Source organism: Solanum pennellii, chromosome 12 (genome assembly GCF_001406875.1).
Source record: "Solanum pennellii chromosome 12, SPENNV200".
NCBI lineage: Eukaryota > Viridiplantae > Streptophyta > Magnoliopsida > Solanales > Solanaceae > Solanum > Solanum pennellii.
The window spans coordinates 39,018,356-39,029,830 of NC_028648.1; positions in this window are offsets into that span (position 1 = coordinate 39,018,356).

Consider the following 11,475-nt stretch of genomic DNA (forward strand, 5'->3'; position numbering starts at 1 on the left):
TACTTATTTTAGTTCTTAAATACTCTTAGACTTAGTAATTTGAGGATAGATGTTCTTGATGTGATGACTTCTAGAATTTGGGGATGATAAGTATTATACTTTAGAAGTTTATTTAATTGATTTCGTTAATGAGTTTTGGATCTTCCGCATTTTATTTACTATTCAAAATTTATATACTGGTAAACGTTGGGGTTTAGATTGTTGGTTCGCTCACCTAGTAAGATAAGTGTGGGTGCCACTCGCGTCGTTTTGGGTCGTGACAAATTATTGGTACAAGTTTTATTTAGTTTACGAATCATTGACTGATCTTTCCTTTGTGATTAGTTGTGATAGGCATTTCCTAGAAATAGTTGAAAATATCATTTGGAGTTTATATCTCAATTTTAAGAGGGTTTGATTAACTTTAGAATTGATTTTAGGAAAATTATTAGATTGAAGCTCGAAAAATATGTAGGTTATGGAACTATATCGCATTTGTATTAAAGTTGTATTAGACATGTTTCATAATTATACTAAATTGTATTAAAATCATGAACAATACATCCTACATTTATAATACATATTGCAAACTTTACTCCGTTTATAATTATATCAGCTAAAATAATTTAGGTAGCACATTTATAATACATACACAATACATTTTAATATATATTGCAAACATCACTCACATTCTTAGTGATACAAATAAAAAGTAATTTATAATATACATATAATATATGTTTTTTTCATTAATAATACATGTATGATATGTATTGCACACTTCACTTTTTAGGGATACCAACAACAATTTAGGTAACATAGTAATAATACATTTATAAGACATGCACAATACATTTTTAATACATATTGAAACCATCACTCATTTGTTAGTGATAAAAACAAAAATAATTTATAAGATACATATGGTATAAGTTTTATTCTGAATAATATGACTTTAATTCTGTTTGTAGATCGTTGTCTTGTCTTTCATTAGTACGTTTTTCGTTCATTCTTCATTCCCTCTTCTAATTCAACTTTAATATTGTGTAATATAATTTTAAAGCAATTGAATTTATTTTGCAATTTTTTTGATTTATTTGTTATTATTGATTACTTCTTTAATTTATTATTCATACAAGTTTAATTTAATCTATAGATCATTGTGTGTAATACATTTTTAATTCAACTTTAATATGTGTGTAATATATTTTTTATTCAAGTTTAATTTATTTTACAATTTGTTATGTCTCTTCATTTGTTGCGATTAAATTATTTGTTTAATTAATTAATTATTGATACAAATTTTATACATTCTATGATTACTAATTACATTAAGAAAGAAAGTAGAAAGAGAAACAAAAGGGAAAAACAACGGAGAGAGAGAGAGAGCGCAGCAAAGACAAAGCAAAAAATAAAAAATAATTAAAAAAAGGTAAGATAGAACGAGCTACAAAAAGAAAGGAGCGAGAGAAAGAGAGAAATATTAAAAAGTTGAGAGAAAAAAAGAAGGGAGAAAAGGCGAGAGAAAAATCTAATAAAATATATAGTTTTATTTTATATTGCTATAAATGAAAATGTTTAAAGAGTATATCTGAAATAAGTAATTATTTTTAAAAGGGATTCACTTAAGTAATTAATCTTTTTTGTGCAGTAGTCTTATCTGACTAAGTAGCAGGTTGAAGAAGAAACAAATGGGCTGGGAATTCATTTGGATTTTCGCTAGGCCACTTATAAAATTTGGGACATGTTTGGACCCGAAGCCCATCAGCTTGGAATATGGGCAAAAGGCCTAATTCAAAATTTTCCTGTTTATTTATTTATTTTGTTTTTTGATTGACTAATATTTTATTTTTATCCTTTAAATGTCCCTATTTACTTGTCCATTTTTGACAAATACAAAAAAAAATCCTATTATATTCTCATTTGAACTTCTTAAAAATGTTTTAAATTTTAACTCATCATTTTTGAAATCATAACTAATAAGTGTAAAATGATAACTTTACTATGTTAATTATTGTTGTCTTAATAGGTGTATTATTCCTAAAGTGGACAAGTAAATAGAGACAGGGGGATCACCATATTTTACTGTCTTTGCTTTCGAGATATATGTTAACTATATTCAAATTTCTATTGCATATATGTAGATGATTTCAAAAGACTTTGCCAGAAGATGTTGTAAGAATATGTAAACCATGATATCATGAGATTCCAGTAGACAAGTATGGGAGGTTGAAGTGTGACATTTTGAAAGTCAAATTTGGCTAGCCAAAGAATGTAGGATTTCTGTGACTGTTATTCAATACCGAAATTTGAAGTGCAACATGTTAGCTCCTATATTGAATAACAATCATAGAATTCCTTCCATCTTTTGGCTAGAAAAACTTAACCTTCAGAATGATGCACTTCAACCTCCCATACTTGTCCATTGGGAACCTCATGATACACAAGGTTTAACATGTACTTGCAACATCTTCTGACAAGGTCTTCTGAAATCTTCTGCATACATTCAAAGGAAATGTGGACTTAGTTACATACATTTCGTAATTAAATACAGTAAAATATAGTACTTGCTCTGTGCCTATTTAGTTGTCCTCTCTAGAGATGGCACGTTTATTACGACAATAATGATTAAAATAGTGAAGCTATAATTTCATCCTTATTAATTATGATTTAAAAAAGAATGAACTAAAACTTGAAAGTTTTTCAAAAATTTTAAACAAGGGTATAGTAGGAATTTTTTTATCCTTTCTTGATTTGTTAAAATGGACAAGTAAATAGAGACAGCTAAAAGCGAAAAATACAGACAAGTAAATAGGGACTACGATTAATTCTGTAAAATACTAGTATAATTGATCTACAGTGGTTTCACGGTACTTTCAATGTTTTTTCCTTGAGATTGGTGTGTGTCTAGAGCCTTTTTGTAGTGATTTTAAAAAATTTTTATCTTTGTTTTGCAGGAAAGTTGTCCAAAACCAAAATGCAGAAGGCTGTAACGAATTAATGCAGAGGTGACCCACGAAGGCCATCGATGGCCCCGCGTCCCATCAACGGAGCGTAGGTGGTGACTGTCGATTGGAAGTTCAGGCATCTGGAAGCAACTCGGGGAATTCTGACCAAGTGTGGACTATGGAAGAATTGATCAGATTAGATAAAGTCCCAGTACCCGACGTTGAAGAAAGTCTAAGTATGGAACGACGAGAAGCATCGACGGACCATAGGTAAATCGACGGACAGTGTTGTTGGTCCGTCGATTGGATCAGACAAGATGAAAGTTGTAAGCTAAAAAAAATGCTAAGTATGGACTTATGAAGGCAGTTGACGGTCCGTCGTTTTTCCGACAAACCGTCTGTGGTGGTCGTCCATTGAAGCCGCGTTTCAGACAAACTTTCCTCATTTGAATTCCTTTTAATTTAGGACTCTGTTTTTTTATAAATAGGGTGTAAAACATCGTTGATGAGGTTTGATTTTATTACATTTGTCTTAGTTTTGTTTTTGGAGATCTCTTTTGGAAACTTTAGCATTAATCAAAATTTCCAAATTTGGTTTTCAAGTGATTTTTGTGGATTCAAGTTGAATTTTAGGATTTTCTTTGAATTTGTCAAAGTAAGTTCATGATTTATCATCTATCAACCATGAATGGTATTCTTCTAAGAATGGGTAACTAAATCCATAACTAGGGTTGTGCAAACCATGGGTGATCAACAAAATAAACCTAGCTTAATAACAATTCTCAAATAGGTTATTGCATGCATCGATAATTCTTTCGTTTAGAAGTCTTTTTAACGAGCGCACGCGTTAGAAATCGTCTTATTTATACTTGCCGGACCAATGGGTAGTTAATATGAAAACAATTATCGAAATAGATTCAGTGCGATACTATCTAATAGGCTAGTTTCGATTTGTGCAAAGTAGTAACTAAACCATACATCGAATATGATGCTTAATATGAAGTAAAGGTAAGGGTTAGTAACTTAGACACGCATAGCCAGACCAAGGTATGGGGTGAACTTCTTTGAATTCCAAACCAAGGATTTAGAGATACATAACTTATCAATTTGAATGCAAAACACTAGGGAAGAATTGTTATAGCTACGATTATGGCGTTATGAACCTATGGGGAACACTTACACCCTAGTTTCTCTCACAACTTGATAAACACCAATAATTCACTCTTGCTACTTGTTTGATTTCACAATATTACAATACTTTTGTTTCACAAACCCCCCTTTAATGACTAGTTTTCAGAAAGGATTTGACCAAATATAAGTAATCGTATATTGAAGTTAAGTCTAAACCATTTTCCTCATAGGATCCACCCCAACCTAATAGTTGTGTTCTTTACTTGATACGACCCCTTATACTTCTTTAGGAAAGTGTAATTTAAGCGTACTAAATTTTGGCGCCGCTTTCGGGGAAAGTGGCTTTTAGATTATAATTACTGCATTTTAGTCAACAATTTCCTAATTTTACTTTTTTTTTGTCTTAGGTCTAGATCTAGTGTATGACAAGTAAACAAAGCCGAGGAGAACCAACGCTTCCATACAATCCTGAACTTAACTGAACACTCTGCAGAATGAATGATCAAAAGTATCCCGCAAATCTAGGTGATAGGATCAACTGTCAGCTTCCCCCGCCGATTAATCTCACAACCAAGTGATTGTGGAAAACCCTGGTGATGATGCTTTGAGGAGGCAACCTCCCGTCCTACGCCCTCAAGAGTTCTATAGGGGAGACATTAACATCACTAATTCTGATGGACCTCTTGTCCTACCTCCTGTACCACATGGTCACACATTCGTGGTAACTAGTAGTTTGATGAAGATGCTCACCGCCAGAGGTGAGTTTTCAGGGCTACCATATGAGGATCCACATGCTCACATCGCCAAACTGAGGTCGGTGTGCAAGAGTTGTGTAGTGACGCCATACTTGGACATGGAAGTCATCTAGTTATGATTGTTCTCTCACTCACTGATGGGAGATGCCGCAATATTGTTTACTTAGTTCCCCTATAACTCAATCTATACGTTAGACCAACTAAGGGATGTGTTCCTAGCACGGTACTACCCGTTGTCTAGAAAGCTTAACCACAAAGATAGAGCGAAAAACCTTGTGGAGTTGTCCGGGGAGTCGGTTAGTAGCTCTTGGGATTGATTCTCCGCATTCGTGAGAAGTGTCCTAAACCACCGCATTGATGATGAGTCATTGAAAGAGTACATCTATCGGGGGCAAAATGATAATAATAAGACAGTGCTTGATATTATTGTGGGTGGTTCTTATGGTGTGTGCACATATGCGAGAGATCGCAGAAAAGTTGGAGAAAATCTCTCGCAACAATAAGGCTTGGAGCACTAGGAAGTCGTACACTGGGAGAAATACCTTTGCAGTGCAAGCTACACACAACCTGGCCACAGATGAGATTCGTAAAAAGATGGCTCAAATGAGAACCGAGCTTGGGTTGGTATTGAAACATGTCACTAGAGGTGCAAAGAAAGTAAATGCGGTGAATTACTTGACTAAACCACCACCACCAGTGGATGAATGCTATTATGAAGAAGATTCTTATACAATGAATGATCAGACAGGGGGTTCCCGACCGAACGACCAAGACTCCAATTAGGAGAATTGGAGCCAACTTCAAGGAAATCAAGGTCAGAACTATGGGAATGACAATATAGAGGGCCATTATGTTTGAGATGGAAACTTCAACCGCGACAACAACTTCAATCGGGGTAACTATGGTAACAGAAACAATCAAAGTGGGCCCTTTGTTCTGCCTCAAAATAGTGGAGTTGCTCCTAAGAATGGTGGAGGTAGTATGGCGCGAGTTGAAAATATGCTGCAAAAGATGATGATGAGGTTTGATTCTAGTGATGAGCACGCCAAGAAGCTGAGAGGTGATTTGGCTAATATCGAGCAAAAGTTGGATGCACATGCGGTCTTCATCAAGCATCTTGTTGTTGCGAGAGATTTCCCAATTGTCTACTACTGTGAACCTACATCAACCGGGCACTCTACCTAGCAATATCATTCAAAATCCGAAAAATGATGGACATTGCATGACAGTCACTACTTGAGTGGATAAGCAAACCATTGATCCACCTATCCCGTCTATAGTAGAAGATGAGGTGAGAAAATATGAAAAGGTAGTTGAAACTAGTGGGACTTGGTGGACAAAGCGGTGAAAGAAGCAGAGGTACCCCAAAAAGTGATCCCCATTCCTAGACCACCACCACCATTCCCTCAGAGATTGGTGAAGAAGAGAGGATGGTAAATATCGGTGTTTTATCACTATTTTGAAATAACTTTCCATCAATATCCCTTTGATAGAAGCTCTAGAACAAATGCCCGGTTATGCCAAGTTTATGAAAAATATGGTTACAAAGAAGAGATCAGTAAGTTTTGAGGATGATGACCGAATGCATTATAGTGATAGTGCTACAAGGTCTCTTGTGCAAAAGAAAGAAGATCCGGTGGCTTTCACTGTTCCATGTACCATCGGTTTTTTACAGTTTGCTAAAGCACTATGTGATCTCAGTGCAAGCATAAATCTCATGTCTCTCTCCATTTATAATAAATTGGGTTTGGCTGACCCAAAGACCACGGTGATGCGGTTACTAATGTCCTGTAGAACAGTGAAGAGACCTATTGAGATACTCCATGATGTGCTCGTGAAGGTGGAGTCGTTTATATTTTCGGCCGATTTTGTGATTCTTGACTATGAGAAGATTTTGAGGTGCCTATTATTCTTAGGAGGTCGTTCCTTGCTATTGGTCACGCCTTGGTTGATATGAAAAAAGGGAAGATGAAGTTTAGGATGAACAATGAATAAAAAACATTCAACATTTGTAGGTTTATAAAGTAGAGTGGTGAGCTCCAAAAGGTATCTGCTATAACTACAGGGTTGAGAGTGTTACCGCGTTCTTAAAAAAGAACATCTTCTCCAGATTTGGCACACATAGGGCCATTATTAGTGATGGGGGATCCCACTTTTGCAACAAGTTGTTCATAGGTCTATTGGAGAAATATGGGTTTCGCCACAATGTAGCTACTCCGTACCATCCACAAACTAATGGGCAGTTGAGGTTTCCAACAGAGAAATCAAGCAGATCATGTCAAACACGGTGAATGCTAATTGAAAGGATTGATCAAGGAGGCTTGATGATGCTCTTTGGGCTTATCATACTGCATACAAGATCCCCATAGGTATGTCTTCATACCAGCTTGTATATGGTAAGGCTTGTCACTTGCCGGTTGAGTGAGAGCACAAGGCCATATGGGCGATAAAGAAACTGAAAATGGATTGGAATAAAGCAGTTCAACAGAGACTTAACGGGTTAAAAGAGCTTGATAAGCTTCGCCTAAAAGCATATGAAAGTTCAGCCATCTACAAAGAGAAGATGAAGAAGTACCATGACCAAAAGATTGAGAAGCGAGAATTTGTGGTTGGGGACTTGGTGCTTCTATTCAACTCTAGGCTATACTTGTTTTTAGGAAAACTCAAGTCCAAGTGGACTGGGACATTCCTTATTACTAAAGTGTTCCCACATGGAGCGGTTGTGTTGGAGAACAAAAAGGGTGCAAATTTCACGGTCAATGGGCAAAGAATCAAGATCTACCTAGGGCATGCGGAGAGTGCCCATGAATTGGTTGAGGAATATCACCTTGATGAAGTCTGAGTAATCAAGGGTCTTGTGTCGTGCGTCTTGTGTCGTGCCATGACGTTAAATCAAGATCTTCTTGGGAGGCAACCCAAGGTGCATCCTCTAGCCAACAATGGGTTTTTTCTTTTCTTTTTAGGAACATTTGCATTCTCTTGTGTCGTTTTTAGTTTAATCATATTCATTTGTTATTTTTTAGTGTGTTATTTAGAAAGTAGTTTAGGGTTCGTATCTCAAAAGTGTCCAGAAAAACACAAAAAGAATAGCTTAATGGATGTTCAATATGCAGGGACCAAACTCATGAATTCTGCAAAAATTGATCTGGTGCACAAATCTACGGACCAAAAGACAGGCCGTTGTTCAATTTATGGACCGTCGATGGTGTCCTTAAATCCCAGATACGTCTTAAACTTTGGTCTGAATCTGTACACAGTCGACGGTCCGTCGACTAACTTACGAACCATCGATGGGGTATCATCAGTTCAAAAAAACCAATGACCCGACCCGACCCGACCGACTATATTATATTAAAACTATCAGTTAAATTCTCACACCTTTTTAGATTCCCCCCAACCGTTTACCTCCCATTAATCCTCTCCTTCTCCATTTACTCCCAATACCACTCCCTTCCATTTTCTTAAAACTCTCCCCCAAACTCCTAAACAAATAGAAACTCCAAAACCCTTAACTCCCCAAATTTCAATTTCGTCTCCTTTATTTTCGCTAGTCGATGTTCCAAGGCAAGTACATAGGTTGATTTTCGACATGATTACAAACTCCATCACTCCACTACTGATCTCATGTATTTCAATTCACTTAGCTTAATGAATTCTCGTTCATTTGCTGTTTAAATAACCCAATTTGTATGTGGGTCTGGACTTAGGGACAAATTTGCTTGTTAAAATTGTTATATCTTGGTTCTATGTCCCTTAGAATGATATAAAGTGAATGGGTTGGGGGTGCAATCTGTGTCACTTCAATATGCTTGTAGATTTTCCGACTTAGGGATTGATAGTCTCGTAGAATGCGTGATCAAAATTTGCAAAATCGAAGCCATAATAGGTCTTATACTTGTTATTACGTGTTGGGTGAACATGTAATGTGCTTAAAATTGTCCATATGTGGGGTTAAAACCAATTCCTAAAAACTTATCTCTAACCAATAGAATGAGACCCCGTCTACACACCGTCGGTTGATCGACGGACCGTCGATGGGGTCCGCCGATGGCTAACTTCTAAATCTTCTTAACTTTGAAATAATCGATGTGGATGACGGTCTGTCGATTGATCGATGGGCCATTCTGCATGACCATCGTTTCTAACTGAAACTGTGATTCTTGAGAAATTTTGAATTATTCTAAGTGTCAGAAGACAAAGTGAACTACGGTTCATCGAATGATCGACGGGCCATTCTACATGTTTGTCGTTTCTAACTAAGAGGTCTATGGAATGTAGACTTCTAAATCTTCCTAAGACCGTCGATAGTGTCCGTCTCCCAATTCTGCAATTTTTCACTTGCCTGGGTCTTGTGTATCTAGGCTCTGTTTTGATCATTTTGCTTGAGTAGTTTGATTACATTGAGACTAAAAATTTGCTTTTTAGGTACTTATGACCCCGAAACAAGACCTCATTTATTCTAAGGGTAGGTCCGAGTCCGTGACACCTTCCCAGCGGTTGATAGGCATGTTCAATGATGAGTAAGATTTGAAATACGTGCCCCCTAGCACCCGGACCCCTACACCAGCTGCTAGAGACACTTGGGGTACCCCATAGAAAGTTGCATCTTCCATAGTCACTACCTCCCAGTCTGATGAGGAGCGCACACTGACCGGCACACCGTCTGTGGGTCATCCTCGGTTCTGAGGGAGCATCTGGTTCCGAGGAGGCTTCAGGTTTAGAGTCGGCCTACTCCATGGGGTCGAGTGAGGCCACTCCCTTCGGTTCCGGATCACAAGTAGCCACTCTCCCAAATGTTCCTACCCGAAATGCCTCGTCTGATGAGGCTCAGAGTTTAGAGTCCACTTTGGCACTCCAGCATGAGGTCCCTGCACCGGTTTCTAATGAGCCCAATCGGTGGTGCGTAGATGTCCAGTACCAGGTCTACAAGAATTAAAAGTTGATGAATGATAAGGGGGTGAGGACTCGGTTGGTGACAGTCGAGCAGCGAGTTCTTATATAGAGCTTACACATAGTCCCTGCGGTGCATGACTTGTTTACCCACCACCGGCTCGAGTGGATGGCTAGGAGTGTGGGGTTTTAAAGTGAAGAGATTGTGTGAGAGTTCTATGCATCATACGTAGTGACTCTCCAAGGTGATTAGTAAAGGCGGTCGAACCCCGCCAAACACGACCACTTAATAAGATTATGGTTAGAGGCTGTTAGGTGGATATTTCTCCCACTACCATCCGCCATTTTCTGTAGGAGTGCCCACTAGCCCCACATATGAGCCCCTTACTCCAGAGTTCGATTATAGATAGGTCTTTGTCAAAAGTGGCCAATTTCAGAGGACCCAGGAGCAGAGAGAGTCCACTAAGAGGTGGCTTGCACAGTATTTGTCCATTGACAGTGAGGGAGCAGACTAGGTATTAGACCCCAGAGGCCTTATCAAGAAGGCCAACCTCACCTTTGCAGCCAAGTTTTTCTAGCCATTAGTCCGACACCACCTATCCCCCACAATAATAGATAACATTCTTACTTGGGACAAAGCGGTCATGGTTGCAGCACTGTTAACCGGGTTTGAGATTAACTTCTCGGAGTTGTTGAACTTCGTGATCCATGAGAGGGATTTTAAGTCCTTTACCACTTACCCATTTGCCTATTTGATTTTTAGTTGTGCAGGGATGCTGGAGTGCCCACTTGGAACAGAGTTGTCCTCCATACTCTTACCGGGATAGTGGATATCGGTCTCATCAAAGATGAGGCCAATATGGCGGCACCACGACTTGGACCTTGAGTTTCTTTGCAGCCGCTGAGTGAGAACTTGGCGGAGACGTTAGAGTTAGCCCAAGGGGATGATCGCCACTTCAGAGCGCACGGATACCACCCCAGTCGAGTCTTCCCCTGGCACTAGTAGGGAACCCAGTTCCCGGTCTACTCAACCTTCACAGCACTAGTATCCATTGTTAGGGTCCAGAAGGTAGAGTCCCAGATGAACACCTTGCTGCATCATATCCAGCCTTGGATGCAGAAATCCATTGCCGAGGCTGAGGATCGGATTGAGAAGAAGTTGGCTCAGCATACAGAGCAGAAGATTCAGGCGGTCCACCAGCGCCTCATTCATTCGAGCTATGAGTTCTAGCATGCCCAGCCCCCACCATTGATCTGACTATTCTTCCGGAGGTTGTGGCGAGTCTGCGGGCAGATATGGAAAGCATATTAGAGATGAGGGGACCTGAGCGTGAGATTGCTCCAGTTGAGACAGCAGAGGACACAGTGCTTGCTGCACTATTCAATGCCCCTATTATACCACCACATGAGCCTCGTGAGCGTGCTAAGCGGCACCGTTCCAACAGTACCATTGAGGGTGATGAGGCACGTGCTAGGAAGAAGGAGTGGACAGATCTTGAGGCTGGGAGGAGAGTCTCTTTGGTTGATGAGGAGACCCGTCAAATGATGGCTCAAGAGTTGGCTATGGGGAATCTAGCTCCATAGTGGAGGTTTTTGAGAGGAGCACCACTGAGGGTGCGGATACTGCTGTGGGCAGTACTGAGGTTCTCCCTACTGAGGGTGTGGGTAACCGAAAACCTGATTCGCCTGCTTGTTATTTTTGGTGCTATGCGCCTTAGGTTTTCTTCACCTACCACCCTGTCTTTATATTTCTTATGCATTGGGGACAATTG